Consider the following 23103-nt stretch of genomic DNA (forward strand, 5'->3'; position numbering starts at 1 on the left):
GTGAATATGCAGAACATGCAATGTCAGAGACCTTGAAAGTTTTGCTGGACAATGGAAAATTCTAGTACACTGAGTCTGGTGGTGGGTTAAGAGGACAGGTTCTGATATCAACTCTCTGGGTTCGGATCTGGCAACCATCATTTACCCAGGAGCCCTGTGATATGGGACCAGTTACTGAAGCCCTGTGCCTCAGTTTCTGCATCTGTAAAATGGGATGATAGAAATAGTACTACTAATAGTACTTTCCTCAGAAGTCTGTTTTGAGGATTAATGGAGCAATGCCAAGGCTGTACTTCACAGAGAATAAGACCTCAGGAAATGTTGGCTATGAGAACAGGTCAAGAGGAAGATAAAGTAATAAGTTAAATGCTGCAATCCCTCCTCACATTGACAAAAATAGGAAGGCTTTTCTTTTGGGGTGGGAACTGTGTTTCCTTTCCCAGTCGTCCCAGGTGTGGTCACAGAGCCCTGCCCCTGGTAGTGCTAAGTCGTTTCAGTTGTGTCCGACTCTTTGTGACCCCATGAACTGTAGCCCGCCAGACTCCTCTGTCCATGGGATTCTCCAGGCTAGAATACTGGAGTGAGTTGCTATGCCCTCCTTTAGGGGTTCTTCCCCAGCCAGGGATGGAAACTGTGTCTCTTGTCTCCTACATTGGCAGGCCGTTTCTTTACCATTAGCGCCACCTGGGAAGCTCCTAGTAGTAGGCGCCATAAATACTGATTCAATCAATAAATGAGCTAGGAGAAGAGTTTGTAAGGGATCAGAATTGACCTCTAAAAATAACCCCCCCCAAATGGCACTATATTCAATATCTTGTAAGAACTTATAATGAAGAATAATCTGAAAAAATATATGTGTGTTTAATTGAATCACTTTGCTGTACACCTGAAACATGACAAATAAACTATATTTTAATTAAAAAAATTTTTTTTAGGGCTTCTGTGGTGGTCCAGCAGTTAAGAATCTGCATTCCCATTGCAGGGGAGACAGGTTCGATCCCTAGTCTGGGAAGATTCCATTTGTCTTGGGGCAACTAAGCCCGAGAGCCACAGTTACTGAGTACTCACTCTACAGCCCGTGCTCTGCAACAAAAGAAGCCACCGAAATGAGCTCTTACCCCGCAGCTAGAGAAAGCCCTCAGCAACGAAGATCCAGCACAGCCAGAAATAAATTAAAAGGATTGAAAATTTCATAGGAAAAAAATTCAAACCCCAACACCAAAAATAAAAAGAAACCCAGAGAACCAAAACTGGATCAGAGGGAAATAATTAGAGGGACGATCCCAGAACGTGACAGTGAGTGAGTCAAAGCATCTATTATTGAAAAGATTGTATTTTGAGAGAAACATTTTGATCACCCAGAAAAAAGCAAAACTAGTTTGGGGGTGGCAAACGACAACAGATCCTCTCGTTACAGCAAAATGAGTGCAGGTTTTACATTCGAGAGGTCACGAAACAGCCTGGCTGGTGACACTCGGGCCTAATTATCGTGCCTAATAATTACCTTGACTAATTAGAGCAAAGGTTTTGGAGTCTGTTTCTATTCCCAGACATTGAGTCATCAGTGACCCAGAAGAAATCATTTCGCTCTATTTGCATCTTGGATCATCCACTTGGAAGCACCCTCGGCCAACCCCTCAGGGAAATTCCAAAGGCTTTGTTAATTAATATTTGGAAACAGTGTAATTTGTATACATTGGGGCTTTAGAAATATGACATCAGTATGTTCTGTATGGTGGGTTCATTTATTTAATTACTCAGCTATGCTCCAGGGGTACTTAATATTTATTAAGCTCCTACTCTGAGCCAAGCCCTGAAGTAGGAACTAGGAGTGCAGTAGTGAAGAAGAAAGATGAACCCCTGTCCTCATGCAGCTGAGGGTCTAGTGGTCGAGACAGATGATACGTCAGTGAAGCAACAAATAAAATAATCACAAACTGCTAAGTGCTACGAAGAAAGCTAATAGAACTCTGCCACAGACAGCAGCAGGAGGCACCCACTTTTTTTAAGCTCTATGTGTTTATTTTATGTTTTGACTGCTCTGGGTCTTAGGTGCTGCACAAAGGCTTTCTCTTGCTGCAGCAACCAGGGGCCGCTCTTCACTGCGGTGCACCGGCTTCTCATTCGATGGCTTCTTCTGTTGCAGAGCACAGCCTCTATGGTGCACAGGCTCAGTAGCTGTGGCGAACGGGGTTGGTTGCCCACCCCATACAGTCTCTCAGGGGAGCCCCAGGGGAAGAGTCCCCAAAGTCCAACCTGGTACCCTGCCCATTAATGCACCCTGCACTCATTTTTCTCCCTTCCATGTCTCACTTCACTCCCTCTCAGAGCTTCCTGGAATCAGCTCTCAAGGCTGGGATGGGGCACACGATGTGTCTAGAGTGTAAAACGTAGGGATGTGCTTAAACTGATACAGGGATAAACACGCGTGGTCTGTCCCTATGATGGAGTAATGTGCTGCTGTGCTTAGTTGCTCAGTCGTGTCTGACTCTTCGTGACCCCATGGACTCCTCTGTCCGTGGGATTCTCCAGGCAAGAACACTGGAGTGGGTTGCCATTTCCTCCTCCAGGGGATCTTTCCAACCCAGGGATCGAATCCAGGTCGCCCTCATTGCAGGGGTTTCTTTACCGTCTAAGCCATATCCTGCCACAAAAAGCAATGAAGTTCTGGTGCATGCCACAATGTGAATGGACCTCAGAAACATCACAAGTGAAAAAAAACCGGACATGAAAGGTCACATATGGTAAGCTTCCATTTACGTGAAATGTCCTGAAGTGGTAAATCCAGTGGTTTGTAGGAGTTTGGGAGGAGGAGGAATGGATGGTGAATGCTTAGTGGATACAAGGCTTCTTTGGGGTGCTGAAAAATGTCTTGGAACTAAATAGAGATGATGGCTGTACAACAATGTGAACGTATTAGGAGTCACTGAATTGTTCACTTTGAATGGTTAACATTAATCTTATGTTGTATGAACTTCACCTCAATTAAAAAAAACACATTAGGGGCTTCTCTTGTGGTCCAGTGGCTAAGACTTTGTGCTCCCAGTCCAGGGGTCTGGGGTTCAATCCCTAGTCAGGGAACTAGATCCCACAGGCCCCAGCTGAAAGTCCCGCATGCTGAAACTAAGACTCCATGCAGCCAAATAAATAAATATTAAAAAAAAAAATACATTACATGCACACACACACAGGCATACACTGATTTGGGGCTAGGAATCCTCAGCCCAGTCCTTGGACCCTGCTTGGGAATTGTCACCTGGCATCGCCCCAAGGGAGGGGAAGCCCTTCTGTGCTGAAAACAATGTGGGCCTTCCTTCCTGACTGAATTTGGACTCAAGGTCGTCTGGGGGAACAGCCCTGGGGACAGGGAGCTTTCCTTCATCAGCATCCTAGGCGAGGCTGGGAGAGTTAGAAGTGTGACAATTGAAGGCGTCAAGGTGATGACTCATCCCTCAGGCCGAGGAGCCGGGAATCCTGACAGGGGGCTGAGTCACCGTTTCCGGCCTGCTTTGTGCTGACTTGCTCATACCTCCAGTTCTTGGCCTCCCTGAGTTCTTTGAGGGGAGGAGGCCAGGGGCTCCACACAGTTTGGGCCTCCATTCTCATCCTGCCTCTGCCTTCTTGGCCGGGACTGTCTGACCCAGGTGAAGCCACAGACGTGGGCCCAGACCAGCAGTCCCCATACAGCTGTGCATGTGTGCTAAGTCGCTTCAGCCTTGTCCGACTCTGTGATCCTATGGACTGTATCCTGCCAGGCTCCCCTGTCCATGGGATTCTCCAGGCGAAAATACTAGAGTGGGTAGCCATGCCCTCCTCCAGGGGATCTTTCCGACTCAGGGAGCAAACCTGTGTCTTTTGTGTCTCCTGCATTGGCAGGCGGGTTCTTTACCACTAGCACCACCTGGGAAGCCCACCACCCACCTGCGGGCAGCTCTAAATGCTGGTAGTGGTGAGACCTTGAAGACATTCCTGCTCTGAGGTTTTCTTGAATGGGATAGCAGCTACAACCCCGTCCATACCTGACTTACCTAAAACACTCCTTTAGTCTAATGTTTAAAAGAGGAAAAAGAAGCCTTAGCCTCAGACAGAGATGGGCTTGAAGGCCCAGATCTGCCTTTTATTAACGGTGTGACCTAGGGTTCCTTATTTGACCACTCAGTTCTTCTATTTTCTCATCTGGAAAGCGAGATAATAACATTATCTGTTTTGAAGTGTGGGCAAGAGGATGGAACAGGACTTTGAAAAAAAATTGTTTATTTATTTATGGCTGTGCTGGGTTTTCCTTCTGCGAGAGGGCTTTCTCGACTTGCAGCGAGCAGGCGCTACTCTCGAGCTGTGGTGCATGGGCGGTGGCTTCTCTTGTTGCCAGGGTGCTCGGGCTTCAGTAGTTGTAGTTGAAGGGCTCCAGAGAAAGGACTCAGTAGTTGTGGCGCGTGGGCTTAGTTGTTCCGAGGCATGTGGAGTCTTCCTGGGCCAGGGTTCAAATGGACTCTTATCCACTGAGCCACCAGCAAATTCCTTTCTTTCCTTTTTTTTTTTTGATTAAAGTATAGTTGACTTACAGTGTTGTGCTAATTTCTGCTGAACAGCAAAGTGCCTCCATTATACACATATATACATTCTATTTGAATATATATGTGGGCTTCCCAGGTGGCGCTACTGGTAAAGGACCCGCCTCCCAGTGCAGGAGACATAAGAGATACAGGTTGAATCCCTGGGTTGGGAAAATCCCCTGGAGGAGGGAATGGCAACCCACTCCAGTTTCTTGCCTGGAGAATCCCATGGACGGAGAAGCCTGGTGGGCTACAGTCCACAGGGTCGCAAAGAGTCAGACATGACTGAAGTGACTTGGCACACATTCAACATATATACTTTTCCAGATGGTTTATTCCAGAGGATTGGATACAGTTCCCTGTGCTTCATAGTAGGACCTTGTTTTCAGCATCTTTTCAAAGGTGTGTAATGACCGTTTCTGTATTACCTCCTGTGAATGCCCTGAGACTGTTGATAGCGCTGTGGATAGTTCACGCTGCTTTCTCAGCACACTCCAGCTCTGCCCTACAGTGGCCGTATATGTCCTGGCAGTCCAAATCCTCTCTTTTCCCTGTGGTCCCCTTCTCACCAGTCTCCTGCGTGGGCAAATTCACAGCCTTTGGCCCAAGGGGAGCCAATAGGTCTATCCCCAGGTCGTGGTGATTGGTTCATGGCAGAGCCCATGATCCCAGAAGGACCATCCAGAGAAAACAAGGCTCCAACCTTCCTTGACTTCTTTTCCAGCTCTTGGACAGAGAAACTCTTCTCCCTCTGCATTTGGTTCAGCAATATGGGGAATGTGAAGTTGCCAGGGAACCCCAAGACAAGCCGGAAACTGAAGTGGCCACAGAGAAGGCAAAACCAAGGATGGCAGAGATTCTGGGTCTGGATGCTATTATTACCTGAGTCTCTGGATCCAGCCTCATCCAAAGTCAAGCCACACCTGAAATTCCCCATGATGGAAGGGAATGAATTTCTTCTTCTTTTTCTTAGTAGCAGTAGTCAAAGTCATTCAGTCGTGTCTGACTCTTTGCAACCCCATGGACTGTAGCCCGCAAAGCTCCTCTGTCCATGGGATTCTCCAGGCAAGAATACTGGAGTGAGTTGCCATTCCTTTCTCCAGGGGGGCATCTTCCGGACCCAGGGATTGAACCCACGTCTCCTGCATTGCAAGCAGCTTCTTTACCATCGGAGCCACCAGGGAAGCCCATTATTATCATATAATATTATTATTTTAATGATTATTTATTTTTTAACAACTTAGGTTGAGATTGTTGGGTTTTTGCTTTTGAGTTTTTTCATTTATCCTCTTGTAGTGAGTCTTAATTGATCCCCATGCACAGAAGGAAGAAAACACAGAACTATATTCAGGCAAACTTGGCTCTCCAGCCTGAAGGCTCATAGATATGATGCCCAGAAGGAGTTAAGTACATCTTTTTTTTTTTTTTCCTAATGCTAAATGATGTGGAAAGCATGAGCCTCCCTGTTTTGGAGGGAAGCAGGTAGGCACAGAAAAGACAATGCCTGGCCCTCCGATCCTTGGAGACTTTATTTTAAAAAAAAGAAGAGAAGGAGGAAGAGCTTTTGTGATCTGAGCAAAAGCCTGGGCGGCAGGAATGAACAGAGGGACTCATAACTTTATGTTTGGCTCTGCGGTTTTCTTGCACGGGCTGGAGGCTGGGGGCTCTCCTTTAAGGAAAGAACCACAGCCGTTACCGAGAGAGGCTTTCACACATTCGGTGAACAATTGTCTTTGAATTCTAATTTTTACTTTCCAAATAAAATGGACTGCTCTTGAGATTAGCCAGAGGTCCCCAGGCTGGGAGAGAGGAGGCTGCTGGCTGCTGATAACGCGGGCGGATCACCAGATAGTGAGAGGGGGAGAATCGGGGAGGGAGAGAGAAGGTGTGGGACTCCCAAGGTCAGACTCTGACTCCCTGTCTTACCAGCTGCTCCAATTGCTATCAGCAACACAAAGTACCCCCCAGACTCAGTGCCATGAAGCAACCATCTATTTGGCTTACAGATGCCTGGCAGAACACATCAACTAGGGGCTTCCTGGTGGTTCCCTGGTGAAGAACCCACCTGCCGATGCAGGAGACGTGGGAAACGAGGGTTCGATCCCTGGGTCAGGAAGATCCCCTGGAGGAGGGCATGGCAACCCGCTCCAGTATCCTTGCCTGGAGAATTCCACGGACAGAGGAGACTGGCGGGCTACAGTCCATGGTGTCGCCAAGAGTTGGACACGACTAAAGTGACTTATCATGGACATTCTTTTTCATGTTCTTTCTCATACAGGTTATCACAGAATATTGAGTAGATCCCTGTGCTATACAGTAGGTCCTTGTTGGTTATCTGTCTTCCATGTGGTAGCGTGTGTATGTTCATCCCATGCTCCTGATTTATCCCTCTCCATGTTTCCCTTTGATAACCATGATTTCGTTTCCTATAACTGTAAGACTGAAAAATATGGAATGCTTCATGAATTTTCATGACGACTAGTGCAGGAGCCATGTTACTCTTGTCTGTATAGTTCTAATTTTAGTATATGTGCTGAAGCAAGCACCTAACCGTGTTTTTTGGTTAAACATTATTTTCAGATGTATTTGACAGAAATAAAGTACGGGTTATTGTTAAAACAAACAAAAATATGAAAGCATAATTTTTAAAAGAGCAATCCCCTTGCAGTGACCAATCTCAGTGTAAGGTGGTAAAGACCATTAACAGTTTGGTATATATCCTTCTGCATACTGAGAAGTCCCTTGACAGTCCCTTGAACTGCAAGGAGATCAAACCAGTCCATCCTAAAGGAAATCAGTCCTGAATAGTCATTGGAAGGACTGATGCTGAAGCTGAAGCTCCAATACTTTGGCCACCTGATACGAAGAACTGGCTCATTGGAAAAGACCCTAATGCCAGGAAAGGTTAAAGGCAGAAGGAGAAGGGGATGGCAGAGGATGAGATGGTTGGATGGCATCACTGATTTGATGGACATGAATTTGAGCAAACTCGGGGAGATAGTGAAGGACAGGGAAGTCTGATGTGCTGCAGTCCACCGGGTCACGACTGAGCTACTGAACACCACCACTACAATATATGTTCTACAAAAATGAATGCATGCATGTACAGGGTGTGTTTTTCAGCAGTGAGTTCATGTGATAGGACCCCTTTTACTACCTGCTGTATTCAGCTAATGTATCTGGACGATCAGATAAGGGCTGACGTCAGAGCAACTCCAGAGGGCATCTCCATAGAGGGCAGTGTGAATGGGCTGGAGAGGAAGCATCTCAAGGAATACCCAGCCTGTGCAACTTCAGCACTGTGGACAGGGGCACAGCTCACCCCTCCAACCCTGAATGGTCAATGCAAAGACGACTAAGACATAGACATTGCCCTCAGGGAATTCACAGTCTTGTGGGAGGGTCAGCTTTGTGGTGGAATGTGAATAGTGTTAGTTGCTCAGTCAAGCCGACTTTTTGCAACCGCATGGACTGTAGGCCTCCAGGCTCCTCTGTGGAATTCTCCAGGCAAGAATACTGGAGTGGGTTGCCATTCCCTTATCCAGGGGATCTTCCCGACCCAGGGATGGAACCTGGGTCTCCTGCACTGCAGGCAGATTCTTTACCATCAGTCAGTCAGTTCAGTCGCTCAGTCGTGTCCGACTCTTTGTGACCCCATGAACTGCAACACGCCAGGCCTCCCTGTCCATCATCAACTCCCGGAGTTCACCCAAACCCATGTCCATTGAGTTGGTGATGCCCTCCAACCATCTCATCCTCTGTCGTCCCCTTATCCTCCTTCCCTCATTACCATCAGAGCCACCATAATAGCTTAATAATGACATTACAAGAAAATACAGATGTGATTCCCCAAACTCTGCCCACAAGACTTGAGTAGGATCTTACTGTAAGTTGAAGGGAGTTTTGTCCTGACACATGGTTTGTGAAAGAATGAATTGCTGTTGGGTTTGACTGATTGTAGATGAGTTGTGGTGTGGTTTATCTAAAGGCTATTGAATGCATCTTATAATACTTAATAAAAATGTTTATTCTTTTAGTATATAGTCAAAGCTATGGTTTTTCAGTAGTCATGTACAAATGTGAGAGTTGGGCCATAAAGAAGGCTGAGTGCTGAAGAATTGATGCTTTCGCATTTTGGTGCTGGAGAAGACTCTTGAGAGTCTCTTGGACTGCAAGGAGATCCAACCGGTCCATCCTAAAGGAAGTCAGTCCTGAATATTCATTGGAAGTACTGATGCTGAAGCTGAAGCTCCACTACTTGGCCACCTGATGCAAAGAGCTGATTCAAGGGAAAACACCCTGATGCTGGGAAAGACTGAGGGCAGGAGGAGAAGGGGGCAGCAGAGGAAAGACAGTTACACAGCATCACCGACTCAATGAACATGCATCTGAGCAGACTCCAGGACATAGTGAAGGACAGGGGAGCCTGGCGTGCTGCAGTCCATGGGGTCACAAAGAGTCGGACATTTGGTGACTGAACATCAACAGTGTTCGTGAACATCCACTGAGCATCCTGTGCTAAGCATGTTGCTTGCATTATCTCTGTTAATCCTCTTCACCACACTCTGATGGAGATAATCTTAAGGATCCTGTTTTACAAATGAAGAAACTGAAGCTCAGAAAGATGAATTGACAGGAGTGAATAGTGATCTTATAAACGCACAGGGAAAACCTCTAAATGTGGCATTTGGGTGGCAAAAGCCTGTGGCCCGGTATGACATTCAGCTAACTGGCCTTGGGGGTTAAGGTACATGCTGAGAGAGGGTGTGCCTTGCAGTTGGGCCCTTTATTTATTCATGCTGTAATAAGGAGCTGCCTTGGTGTCTCAACTAGTAAAGAATCCGCCTGCAATGCGGGAGACATGGGTTCCATCCCTGGGTTGGGAAGATCCCCTGGAGAAGGGAACAGCTACCCACTCCAGTATTCTGGCCTGGAGAATTCCATGGACTGTATAGTCCATAGGGTTGCAAAGAGTCGGACAGGACTGAGCGACTTTCACTTCACAAGGAGCTGCTGCTAAAACTCATTCACCTCCGTACAGCCACGCAGGAACAGTAAACTTCTATCTCCTGGCCGGCGGGACGTGGCTGTAATGTCCCAGACCGCCACAGCCACATCTCATGCTGTCTTTGTACCTATGGAAGCATCCAGAGCAGGCACTTGCTTGTCCAGGGATCCCCTACGCTTGCCGGTTTACTTCCCGGACAGGGCCTCGGGCGTCTCTCTCTCGCCCCCTGCTGTCTACTTTCCATACTGCAGCCAGCCTCCTCTAACAAGTGAGTACGTGAACTATTAATATTTTGCTCGGTTGTTGCTTTGTTTTCCTGTATTCCTTTTTCCTTATTATTGGCACTTGTAGGATTTATTTTTTTATTTTATTGATTTCTTTGACTGCACCGGGTCTTTGTTGTGGCATGAGGGATGTTTAATTGCAGCATGTGGAATCTATTTCCCAGATCAGGGCTCGAACCCCCGTTAGCCGCGTGAAGCCTTAGACACCAGACCACCAAGTAGGTCCCTAGGATTTTTTTTATTAATCTTGAAATTAAAAATAATTCAGTAAGAAATGTTTCATAGACGCCTTGACTATTGAGTTTGGCTTATAGAAATTAAGTTTTTCTTTTCAGATAAGAAAAATGATTCCCCATTATTGCCATAAATATTTGTCTCATCTGTTCTTTGTTTCTCGAATGTGTAATATTCATTTATTGAATTTCTTGGCTCTTTATTTCTATTTAATACTTCACATGCAGTCCTTTAGTCTCTGAGTTTATTTTTTTTTCTATAATAAATTATACACCACTCTAAGAAAATGCGTATCTGACCCCTCCTTGGATGCTCCTTCATGGCGACCCATCGGCTCTGGAGTGCTGTGAATGCCCCTAGACCTGCACACCTCATTCCCACCCCCACCCCCGCGACTTTCAAACTCCGCTTCATACACAGGCGCTGTTCACCACCCCAGCTCCTTGTTTGGTTCTGATAACATGTACAGCATGACCACGCCAAGGAACTGTGGGCACCCCCGCCCTCCTCGGGTCAGCCTGTCTGGGGAGAGGGAGGCGGTCTCCACAGGAAGTAGGTCCGCTCTCTGCGGCTGCCCACAGGCCTCTCGGCTAAACACACCAAGGATTTTTTCTCATCATCACCACCCCCATCAATGGTGGTAGGACATTACTCTGCGATGCCTTTCCGGAGCTACAAATTATTCCCAAGGAGGCTCTGAAACGAGCCTTATTTCCTCTGCTGAATCAGCTCCCTGGAGGAGCTTGCGGGCTGACAGGGGAGGGGGAGGGGGAGGGGAGGGACTCTGGAAACCCCAGTCTCCCATCAATTCTTCCTTCCTTCCATTTTTAAAAAACAACTTATTTATTTGGCTGCGATGGGTCTTCGTTGTGGCATGCAAACTCTTAGTTGCAGCATGTGGGATCTAGTTCCGTGACCAGGATTGAACCTGGGCCCTCTGCATTTGGGAGCAAGAAGCCTTAGCCACTGGACCGCCAGAGAAGTCCCCCACCCATATTGTTAAAAAGTAACCCCCAAAAAGGTGAAATTAGCATTTATATTTTATCTAACCCAGTATATCAAAAACTGTATCGTATCAATATATACTCCACATTTTCTTAGTTTTTAATGAGATACTCTAAAATATCTGGAATGCAAAAGTAGGAAGTCAAGAGATACCTGGAGTAACAGGCAAATTTGGCCTTGGAGTACAAAATGAAGCAGGGCAAAGGCTAACAGACTTTTGCCAAGAGAACAGACTGGTCACAGCAAACACCCTCCTCTAACAACACAAGAGACAACTCTACACATGGACATCATCATATGGTCAATACCAAAAATCAGATTGATTATATTCTTTGCAGCCAAAGACAGAGAAGCTCTATATAGTCAGAAAAAACAAGACCAGGAGCTGACTGTGCCTCAGATCCTGAACTCCTTATTGCCAAATTCAGACTTAAAGAAAGTAGGGAAAATCACTAGACCATTCAGGTATGACCTAAATCAAATCCCTTACAATTATACAGTGGAAGTGACAAATAGATTCAAGGGATTAGATCTGATAGACAGAGTGCCTGATGAACTGTGGATGGAGGTTCCTGACATTGCACAGGAGGCAGTGATCAAAACCATCCCCAAGAAAAAGAAATGCGAAAAGGCAAAATGATTGTTTAAGGAGGCCTTACAAATAGCTGAGAAAAGAAGAGAAAGGAAAGGCAAAGGAGAAAGGGAAAGATATACCTATCTGAATGCAGAGTTCCAAAGAATAGCAAGGAAAAATAAGAAAGCCTTCCTCAGTGATCAGTGCAAAGAAATAGGAAAACAATAGGATGGGAGAGACTGGAGATCTCGTCAAGAAAATTAGAGAGACCAAGGGAATATTTCACGCAAATATGGGCTCGATAAAGAACAGAAATTGTATGGACCTAACAGAAGCAGAAGATATTAAGAAGAGGTGGCAAGAATACACAGAAGAACTGGACAAAAAAGATCTTCACAACCCAGATAACCATGATAGTGTGATCACTCACCTAGAGCCAGACATCCTGGAATGTGAAGTCAAGTGGGCCTTAGAAAGCATCACTACGAACAAAGCTAGCAGAGGTGATGGCATTCCAGTTGAGCTGTTTCAAATCCTGAAAGATGACGCTGTGAAAGTGCTGCACTCAATATGCCAGCAAATTTGGAAAACTCAGCAGTGGCCACAGGACTGGAAAAGGTCAGTTTTCATTCCAATCCCAAAGAAAGGCAATGCCAAAGAATGCTCAAACTACTGCACAATTGCACTCATCTCACATGCTAGCAAAGTAATGCTCAAAATTCTCCAAGTGAGGCTTCAACAGTATGTGAACCAAGAACTTCCAGATGTTCTAGCTGGATTTAGAAAAGGCAGAGGAAACAGAAATCAAATTGCCAATTTGGTAATAGAAAAAGCAAAAGAGTTCCAGAAAAGCATCTACTTCTGTTTTATTGACTATGTCAAAGCCTTTTACTGTGTGGATCACAACAAACTGTGGAAAATTCTTAAAGAGATGGGAATAACAGACCACCTGACCTGCCTCCTAAGAAACCTGTAGGCAGGTCAAGAAGCAACAGTTAGAATCAGACATGGAACAACAGACTGGTTTCAAACTGGGAAAGGAGTAGCAAGACTGCATATTGTCACCTGCTTATTTAACTTATATGCAGAGTACATCATGAGAAACGCTGGGCTAGAAGAAGCACAAGCTGGAATTTAGATTGCCAGGACAAATATCAATAACCTCAGATACACAGATGACACCACCCTTATGGCAGAAAGTGAAGAGGAACTAAAGAGCTTCTTGATCAACGTGAAAGAGGAGAGTGAAGAAGCTGGCTTAAAACTCAGTGTTCAAAAAAGGAAGGTCATGGCATCTCGTCCCATCACTTCATGGCAAATAGATGGGAAACAATGGAAACAGTGACAGACTGTATTTTCTTGGGCCTCAAAATCACTGCAGATGGTGACTACAGCCATGAAATTAAAAGATGCTTGCTCCTTGGAAGAAAACCTATGACCAACCTAGACAGCATATTAAAAAGCAGAGACATTACTTTGCCAACAAAGGTCTATCTAGTCAAAGCTGTGGGTTTTCCAGTAGTCATGTATGGATGTGAGAGTTGGACTATAAAGAAAGCTGAGCGCTGAAGAATTGATGCTTTTGAACTGTAGTGTTGGAGAAGACTCTTGAGAGTCCCTTGGATTGCAAAGAGATCCAACTGGTCCATCCTAAAAGAAGTCAGTCCTGAATATTCATTGGAAGGACTGATGCTGAAGCTGAAACTCCAATCCTTTGGCCACCTTATGTGAAGAACTGACTCACTGGAAAAGACCCTGATGCTGGGAAAGATTGAGGGCAGGAGGAGAAGGGGTCGACAGAAGATGATATGGTTGGATGGCATCACCGACTTGATGGACCTGAGTTTGAGCAAGCTCCGGGAGTTGGTGATGGACAGGGAAGCCTGGCGTGCTGCGGCCCGTGGGGTCGCAAAGAGTCGGTCACGACTGAGCCACTGAACTGAACTGAATGAGATACTTTCTTCTTTTCTCATATCAAGTTAGGAAGCCCTATGAATATTTTACACCACTAACATATGTCCATCTGGGGGCCCCCACACATTTTGTGCTTAGTTGTTCAGTCATGTCTGACTCTTTCGTGACCCCATGAACAGTAGGCCCTCAGGCTCTTCTGTCGATGGGGATTCTCCAGGCAAGAATACTGGAGTGGGGTTGCCATTTCCAACCCCTGTGTTAACAAGGTGTGGCTGGTGGCTCCCATACTGGAGAGCACTGCTCCAGAACACTCATTCTCAGCGGGAAGTTACCCCCGCCCCACTCCACCCCTGTTTCACTAGGGAGGCATTTGGGAAATTTTAGGCGCTCTTTTTGTTTCCACACTGTTTTCTCTCCTTTGGCTGCACCTTGCAGCTCCTGGGATCTTAGGTCCCTGTTGTCCTTGTTCAGTCGCTCAGTCAAGTCTGACTCTTTTTGACACCATAGATTGCAGCATGACAGGCTCCTCTCTTCACTGCTGCTGCTAAGTCACCTCAGTCGTGTCCAACTCTGTGCGACCCCATAGACGGCAGCCCACCAGGCTCCACCGTCCCTGGGATTCTCCAGGCAAGAACACTGGAGTGGGTTGCCATTTCCTTCTGCAATGCATGAAAGTGAAAAGTGAAAGTGAGGTCGCTCAGTCATGTCCGACTCTTCGCGACCCCATGGACTGTAGCCTAACAGGCTTTTCCATCCATGGGATTTTCCAGGCAAGAGTACTGGAGTGGGATGCCATCGCCTTCTCTGCCTCTCTTCACTGTCTCCTGGAATTTGCTCAGTTGCATGTTTATTGAGTCGGTGACACTATATAATCATCTTATCCTCTGCTGTCCTCTTCTCCTTTTGCACTCAATCTTTCCCAGCATCAGGGTCTTTTCCAAACAGTTAGTTCTTTGCATCAGGTGGCCAGAGTAGTGGAGCTTCAGCTTCAGCATCAGTCCTTCCAATGAATATTCAGGGTTAGTTGATTTCAGTTAGGATGGACTGGTTGATCAGTCTCCTTACTGTTCAAGAGTCTTCTCCAGCACCACAATTTGAAAGCCTCAGTTCTTTGGTGTTCACCCTTCTTCATGCCCCAACTCTCACATCCATACGTGACTACTGGAAAAACCATAGTTTGACTGTACAGAGCTTTGTCGGCATGGATCAAACCCATGCCCTCTGCAGTGGAAGCATGGAGTGTTAGCCACTGGACCAGGAGGGAAGTTCCTGTTTCCACAATTATTGAAGAGCTGTTGGCGTAAAGTGGGCAGGCGCCAGGACAGTGCTGCCAAATGAAGAACGGTCCTATGTCCCTCCTGTGACTTTTGAATCTTCCACTGAACATTCACAAAGATGGTAAAACAAATGAACAAGCAAACAGAAACATCTGTAAGCTCTGAACCTACCTCTCTGTTTTATGCATGATCCCAGAGTGTCTTTTGGACTATTTTGTTGTACACTGAACAGTCCAAGAAGTTAGCTACCCAGTAAATCCTGGGAAGACCATGCTTTGTTTAGTTTGGAATCTTACCAGGAGTCATCTACCAGCTGGGAAATTCACATTTCCAAATGTGGGGTCTGGGTGCCGACACAGCACAGCCTTATCAGTTTGCATTTTCAGCATCTGCCCGCTCTTTTAAGTCTCGCAGAGTATTTGTGCCTACGTATTTACGTGTAGAAATGCATATTACTTTATTGTAAATGACATTTTTAATATTTTTCCTTTTAAAAATGCAGTTGGGTCATGGTATTCATTTTTGTAAAATTATGCGTAGAAAGAGGTTACATTGTCCATGAATTTTCTTTCAGGAGAGTAAAGTGAGATTATGAGATATTTGTATTTAAAGGAAGCTTTAGGGACTTCACTGGTGGCCCAGTGGCTAAGACTCCACGCTCCCAATACAAGGGGCCTGGGTAATATCCGTGGTCAGGGAATTGGATCCCCATGCCACAACTAAGGGTTTGCATGGCTCAACAAAAGATTCTCACCAGCCGCAACAGAGATAAAAAATCTTGTGTGCCGCAACTAAGACCTGGTGCAGCCTTATACTTTTTTTTAAAGAAAAAAAAAAAGGAGCTTTGCGTGTAATGGGTTGTCTGCAAGACCCAGGCCCTGGCCTAGCCCAACTCTCCTGTTGCTTGGAGGGACTGAACTGTCTTTTCACCACCTGAGGTTTCTAGGGCATCTCCTGATGACACACTTTGATTGTGTGTCCCAAACCCTAAAGGATCTAGGCAAAGTAGTCAGAACCAGGTCACGAAGAGCCTTGAATGCCATCCTAAGGGCTTTGAACTTAATCCTGAAGGCAAAAGAAGCCACTGAACAGTGGCTATTTGTTCTTTGTTTGATTTCAAATCGTCCGTGTCCACAGCCTCTCTTCAAAATTTCCCCTGTATTTAATAAAGCCTTCATCTTGAAATAATTTGAGAGTTATGAGAGGTTGCAAACATAGTACAGAGAGTTCTCATCCACTCTTCATCCCCCTTTCCCTAATCATAGCATCTTGCATAAATAAATTTTCAAAACCAGGAAATTAATACTGGTATAATGCTATTCACTAAACTCCAAACTTCATTCACGTTCACCGGTTTTTACAGCTGTTTTGTGTGTGTGTGTGTGTGTGTGTGATACTATGAAATTTTATTACATATGTCTAGATTCTTATAACCACTTCCACAATTGTGATACAAAATGGTGGCAATGCTACAATACATGTTTAAAAACTATGTGCTTTACTGATGTGCAAGCAATTGTGTGTTATTTGGTAAGTATTCACAGTGGATCATTGTATAGATTATACAAAGAAGGATGGGGGGAAATGACAGGACACGTCCCTTTTTATTTCCTTTGATCAGCTATATTTTTTATTTTTATTTTTTTAGTTTTTTTTTAAAGAGTCAGAAGTATTGTTTCCACATTTTAAGTAGCTAAATTTCCATTCACCGCTCAGTCTTACAACTCTGTTTCATCAAAGTTTGTTATCTTTATCAAAGGACTCCAAACTAGAAACCAAAGCACATGGGATGGTATGACATATCCCCTTTGCTGTATCTTTTTTTAAAGGGATCATAAGAATAATTTGTGAAATAATTTTAATAATGAGTCAGTACCTAGACTGTGAATCGCAATCTTGACTGCTGATTAGGAGCACACGAATAGAAAGATTCTTTTAAAAATCTTACGTCCAGGCTCTAATTTATACCAATCAAATCAGAACCTATTGGGACTTTCTCTGCAGTCGGGGGGTTAGGACTCCACGCTTCCAATGCATGGGGTGCTGGTTCAACCCCTAGTCAGGAAACTAATATCTCATGTGCCACTTCGTGTGTCCTAAATAAATAAATAAAATGAAAAATATTAACAATGTTTATTTACATGGATAGCATATAAATGCTGTCAAAGTTAAAAGAGAGTCACAACCCTATTTGCATAGGGTCTAAGCATCAGCAATATTTTAAACTTTTAATTTTGAGGTTATTTTAGATTTATAGAAAATTTGTAAAAAAAAAAAAAAAAAAAAAGAGCCCAAATAGTTTCTCAAAAACTCTGATGCTGGGAAAGATTGAAGACAGGAAAAGAAGGGGACGACAGAGGACGAGATGGTTGGATGTCATCACCGACTCAATGGACATGAGTTTGAGCAAGCTCTGGGAGATAGTGGGGGACAGAGGAGACTGGCATGCTGCTTTCCATGGGGTTGCAGAGTTGGACACGACTGAGAGATTGAACAACAATATCTCTTATAATCATAGGGCAATGGGGTTACTGGTTATGCAGCAATAAACAACTCATAGGTACCTACCTCCTAGTTTTGTAAAGATTGATTTTTTTTAAGAAATCCCATTCTGGGTTGGGCTTCCCATGAGGCTTAGTGGTAAAGAATTCCCTGCCAATGCAGAACACTCAGGAGACTCGGGTTCATTCTCTGGGTCAGGAAGATCCCTGGAGGAAATAGCAACCCACCCCAGTATTTTTGCCTGAAAAATTCCACAGACAGAGGAGCCTGGTAGGCTGTAGCCCACGGGGTTGCAGAGAGTCGGACACGACTGAGTGAGCAACGCACATATTCTGGTTTGTCTGCCCTCAGCAAAACTTAAATTAATTTTGGCTTCGCTGGGTCTTCATTACTCTGCATGGGTTTTCTCCAGTTGCAGTGAGTGGGGGCTACCCTTGGTGGGGCTTCTCACTGTGGCGGCTTCTCTTGTCGCAGAACATGGGCTCTAGGCGCACAAGCTTCAGTAGTTGCAGCTCAAGGGCCCTAGAGCAAGCTCAGTAGTCATGGTGCACAGGCTTAGCTGCTTCACTGCATGTGGGATCCTCCTGGACCAGGAATCGAACCCAGGTCCCCTGCATTGGCAGGTGGATTCTTATCTACTGTGCCACCAGGAAAGTCCGAGATTAAATTTAATAATGTATGGTAAAGGGCTTAGCATAGTACCTTATATAATTGCTTATTAATGTGTTTAAAATGATATAGACACATACACAGAGATTAAAAAAATGACAGCGATCCCAGGGACAGCAGAGAGAATGTCCTCATCAGAATGTCTTGAGGAGAGAAAAGTACAGAGGCTCTTGCTCAAAGTCTAGAGAAATTGCTTGAAAAACTTATGGAAAGAGGGCTGCAAGTTGGTGGCCAGGAACCAGAATTTAGCCCAGGAATGTGTTTTTGTTGGGGTCGTAAAAAAAAATTCTTTATAAAAAAAACCAAACCACTATATAAAACTCAAAAAAAGGATTTTAACATCAAATTCCACATTCCATTTTCTCTTGAAAATTCCTAAGCTATAGCAACACTGAGCTTCCCAGGTAGCCCTACGTGTAAAGAGTCCACCTACCAATGCAGGAGACAGAAGAAACTCGGGTCTGATTTCTGGGTCAGGAAGATCCCCTGCAGGAGGCCATGGCAACCCATGGCCTCCAGTATTCTTGCCTGAAAAATCCCGTGGACAGAGAAACCCGGCGGGCTACAGTCCATGGAGTCCCAGAGTCGGACACGACTGAAGCAACTTAGCACATATGCATGGCAACACTGCACCCACCCTTCCCCTGGCAACAAGCTGCTGGAACTCAGTAGTAGCTGTCCCTTTAAAAAAGGGAAGTGTCGGGATTCCAATTTGCCACAGTCCCTACTCCTCCCAATTGCCCTCCAGCACTAAGGCTGAAACCCAAACACACTTCACATTTCCGCATTTGAGTTGCCATTTTCTTTCAGCAGAGCCATCTTTCTCAGTACTCGTTTCTCTGTCTCAAAAATGGGAAAGTTAGAGAAAAGACTTTCTGACATTTGAAAAGGAAATCTAAGTTCTGTATTATATGAAGAAAGATTACTCAAGGCTCCCTGGCATTTAGTGGGATGAATTTACCCTTTCGAACTTTATAGCTTCTTGCTAACACCTGTCAGAAGCTGACAAGCCTGGGAAGGAGGGGGCTGGGTGTGGCGGGGCGGGGGATGGAGAACACAGGCCTTCTAGAACTCCATTCGCCTTACTGCTACAATCTCAAATGTTACTGTATGAAAGAGAGGACTGGGAGGCTCTGAAAAACAGGAGATGGACAAACCGCTGTTTTCTGCAAATCCCCGGACAGCCGGCATTCTTGGCAGACACCGAATAGTATGAGACCAGAGAAGGAATTTCTCAGCAATGTGCATTAAAATCTAGTTGCCTCTTTGACTCAGTGCATCTTCCCCTCTGCAACAAGAACGTGTTATGTTAATGCTCCTAAGAATTATTGGGTTGCAAGGTATAGTTTTCTAGATACGAGGAAAGAACGAATAAGAAGGGTGATGTCAGTCATTTATCTGATTGCCTATGTGCCATGTGCTTTTACACACTCTGAGTGTTCTCCTGTCTCCCCCATCCTCTTCCCCAGATTTACACTGAAGTCAGCCTAGTACTCGTGGCCTGAGGGGAGAGACGGAGCAGGGGAGAAAGTAGAAATAATCTTTGGGGCTTTTCTTTTCAAAACTCAGAAAAGCATGTTATATGGAATAACAGCACAGAAATAACTGTAATGTGAAGAAGATGCAGAATGCCTTGATTCGTTTGTTAAAATTTGTGTTGGGGAAAAAGGAAGGAAGGAAGGAAGCTGTGTAACTCTAGTGCCAAGAGGCTTCTTGGAGAAATGGCTGAGTTTAGACCTGGAACAGGAAATGTGTGAGGTGAGCAAAGACTACGAGGGTCCTCTGAAATCCAGATGTTAAGTTCAAGAGCCTCCTGAACTTAACAAAGAGGGGATAAGTTGACTATCAATAAGGATAACTGAGGGGCTTCCCGGGTGGCTCAGTGGTAAAGAATCCACCTGCCAATGCAGGAGACATGGGTTCGATCTCTGGGCTGGGAAGATCCCCTGGAGAAAGAAATGCGAAGCCACTCCAGTATTCTTGCCTGGAGAATCCCATGGACAGAGGAGCCTGGTGGACTGCAGTCCATGGGGTCGTAAGAAAGTCAGATACAATTTATCGACTAAAACAACAAGGATAACGGAAATGGGTTGAAATAAATACATTTAAATCCATAAATGCAAAATCATGCTTTAAAAAAAACCAAACAAACCTCACCTTACAGGATATGAATGAACCAGCTCATTCTGTTTTGAAATCTGCCCAAGAAGGGGAAAGAAACAAGCATTTGTTTTGCCATCCTTCTTCAAATAGAACCTCAAGATAACCAAACAATTGATTTAGCGAAATTGCACCTAACACAGGAAGAAAGAATAGATCGAATCAGAACGTCGCCACTTAGCAACTTTGAATAAATTAACAGTTAAGGCAACAAGCGTTAATGACCTCAAAAGTGACAAAAAGAGACAACCTGAGGCTGTGTACTTTCCAGCAGAAATGCACACACCAGCCTGAAGAAGTCTTGCCCAACAATGGAATCTGATACTAAAGGGATGAATATTAGGGGACAGTAGGTGGTCTCTGCCCCAAGCAAGAGGAAGGACCTCACAGGCAGACAGAACAGTCTCAGGACACAAAGGCTTTCAGAGTTGGGAATTCCCTGATGGTGGTCCAGTGGTTGGGACTCTGTGCTTTCACTGCCGAGGGCTCAGTTCAGTCCCTGGCTGAAGATCCCACAAACCACGGAGCACAGCCAAAAGCAAAACACAAAACAGAGTACCTGCTACTTGAGCTGGGCATTGAGGACTGAGTGGGAGTGAGCCCTTCAAAGATACAGCCATGGAGACCTGAGAGATGTCAGCCGTGGGGGAAATGAAGTCCAGGGTGGCTGGAGAATTAAGAGCAATAGAAGTCTCTGGAAAGGAGGCTGCTGCCCCACTCTTGTGTTGCGGTTGATGTTCAGTCGCCAACTCGTGTCCGACTCTTTGTGACCCCATGGACTGCAGCATGCCAGGCTTCCCTGTCCACTATCTCGCAAGTTTGCTCAAATTCATGTCTGTTGAGCTGGTGATGCTATATAACCATCGCATCCTCTGCCACCACTTTCTCCTCCTGCCCTCAATCTTTCTTAGCAACTCAGGGTCCTTTCCAATGAGTTGGCTCTTCACAATCAGGTGGCCAAAGCATTGGAGCTTCAGCTTCAGCATCAGTCCTTCCAATGAATATTCAGGGTTCGTTTCCTTTGGGATTGACTGGTTGGATCTCCTTGCAGTCCAAGGGACTGTCTAGAGTCTTCTCCAGCAGCACAGTTCGAAAGCATCAATCCTTTGGTGCTCAGCCTTCTTTATGGTCCAACTCTCACATCGTACATGACTACTGGAAAAAACAAATCTTTGACTCTACAGACGTTTGTTGGCAAAGTGACGTCTCCGCTTTTTAATACACTGTCTAGGTTTGTCATGTCTTTCCCTTCAAGCAGCAAGCATCTTTCTGTTACAGGGAATGAAAGATCAGGGAAGTTAGGAAATTTAGCCAGGGTCAGTCTGTGAAGTCAGGACTTAAACCCAGGTTTATAGAATGCTTGCAGCCTTGAGGTTTCCATTTGCTCAGTAGGATTTTTTGTTTGTGTTGGTTTTTTTCTTTGCATTAAATCACACACCCAGATGTGCTGGGCATGGAGCCCAGGCATCAGTATTTTTTTAAGCCCCCATCCCCATAATTCCAACCTGCAGTCTGGATTGAGAACTACTGGGTGGGTTGATCCTCCTAAATCTCCACGCACTTTCCAATGACTCTAAATCCCTCATTCGGCCTGTCCAGGTGGACGCTTTCACCATGCTTGCTTAATTTTGAGCGTCAGAAGTTTCTTGAAGGTGGGGAGTGGTGGTGATGCAGAAGCTAAAGCAGATGAGCTCGGCTGTTTCCTCAGGGAAGGAGGCCCGGGGACTTCTTCCCACATTTCGGCACCCCATGTGCAAGAAAAGAAGCTGAGAACATTCTCCCTCCTGTTGTTTGGTTTGGGGGAATTTTTGTTGGTGCTGTTCTTTGATTTTTTTTTTTTTTTCCACCTAGACTCCTACGAGGTGAGAAACGGGGAGTCCTGCTTGGCTGGGCAGGCGGGCAGGCAGCTGCTGGAGCCGCCTCCGCACTGGAGTCATCGCTGCATCCTGACTCTCAAAGTGGTCCAGCCCGCACACCCGCCCACCCCAGGGCAGGAGCCGCAGCTGCAGGCGCAGAGCAGACGGAGCGCCGCCCCTCGCCTCCTCCGCCCCCACCCCCAGCGCCGCTGCGAGGGGAGGGCAGAGGAGGCGAGAGAGGGGGAACCTGTGAACCATCTCCCAACTGCCGTGTGCACCCGTTCCTCCCGGGGAGCGGAGGTGGCCCCCAGGGTGCTCCTCTTCTGGACTCATCCTCTCCTTTTAACATCCAAGTGGGGATGCCCCCATCTAAGGCAGTACGGGGCGCCCATCTCAAATTCCAGGTTTAGCAAGCTGCAGCGTGCTTCTCCGGGAGCTGGGCGCGCCTGAGCCTGACCCTCTTTCTCAGGTACCCAGGGACCCGGTCTCTCTCTCTCCATCCCCACATATCCCCTTAAACCCAAGACGACAGTGTTACACTGGCTTTGAGAGTAATGGCACTGGCTGAGGTAATGGCAACCCAGGAAAGGAAAGTTCCTGCTCAACGTGAGCAATCACCCTTAAGCAGTCATTTCCCGCTGTGTTAGCTAGGAGCCTTTGGGTTCCAAATAACTGAAACTCATCTGAAGTGGCCCTGGAGAAAGACGCGGCAACCCCCTCCAGCGTTCTTGCCTGAGAAATCCCAAGGACAGAAGGAACCTGGCGAGCGACAGTGCACGGGGTCGCGACTACACAACAACATCTGCAAGGGGCCTAAGCGGATGGGGAAGGGATCGCTGCGAAGTCCGGGGCGGGGAGATCTCAGGTCCGGCAGGATCCTGCACCTGTGCGAGGCTTCGTTCTTTCCTGTCCTGTACCTTCCCTCTCTCTTGTTTTGTGTCCCCCCTCTTCTCTTTCCTGTCAGTGGCTACCCTCTCCGTCCTCCCCATCTCTCTCTCCGTCCTCTCTCCCCCTCCACCACCTCTGCCCACTAGAAACCAATAGTGTGTGCACAAGCACACCTGCGC

The 23103-nt window shown here is 46.0% G+C and overlaps 1 non-coding gene across 1 annotated transcript; it reads right to left on the reverse strand.

Annotated features, from left to right (window-relative positions):
* Positions 1-6996: 6996 nt before the first annotated feature.
* On the reverse strand, positions 6997-7099 carry LOC128044011 (U6 spliceosomal RNA). The gene has a single exon (XR_008199004.1). It is a non-coding gene; the product is annotated as a U6 spliceosomal RNA (small nuclear RNA).
* Positions 7100-23103: the final 16004 nt, after the last annotated feature.

Source organism: Budorcas taxicolor, chromosome 2 (assembly GCF_023091745.1).
Source record: "Budorcas taxicolor isolate Tak-1 chromosome 2, Takin1.1, whole genome shotgun sequence".
Taxonomy (NCBI): domain Eukaryota; kingdom Metazoa; phylum Chordata; class Mammalia; order Artiodactyla; family Bovidae; genus Budorcas; species Budorcas taxicolor.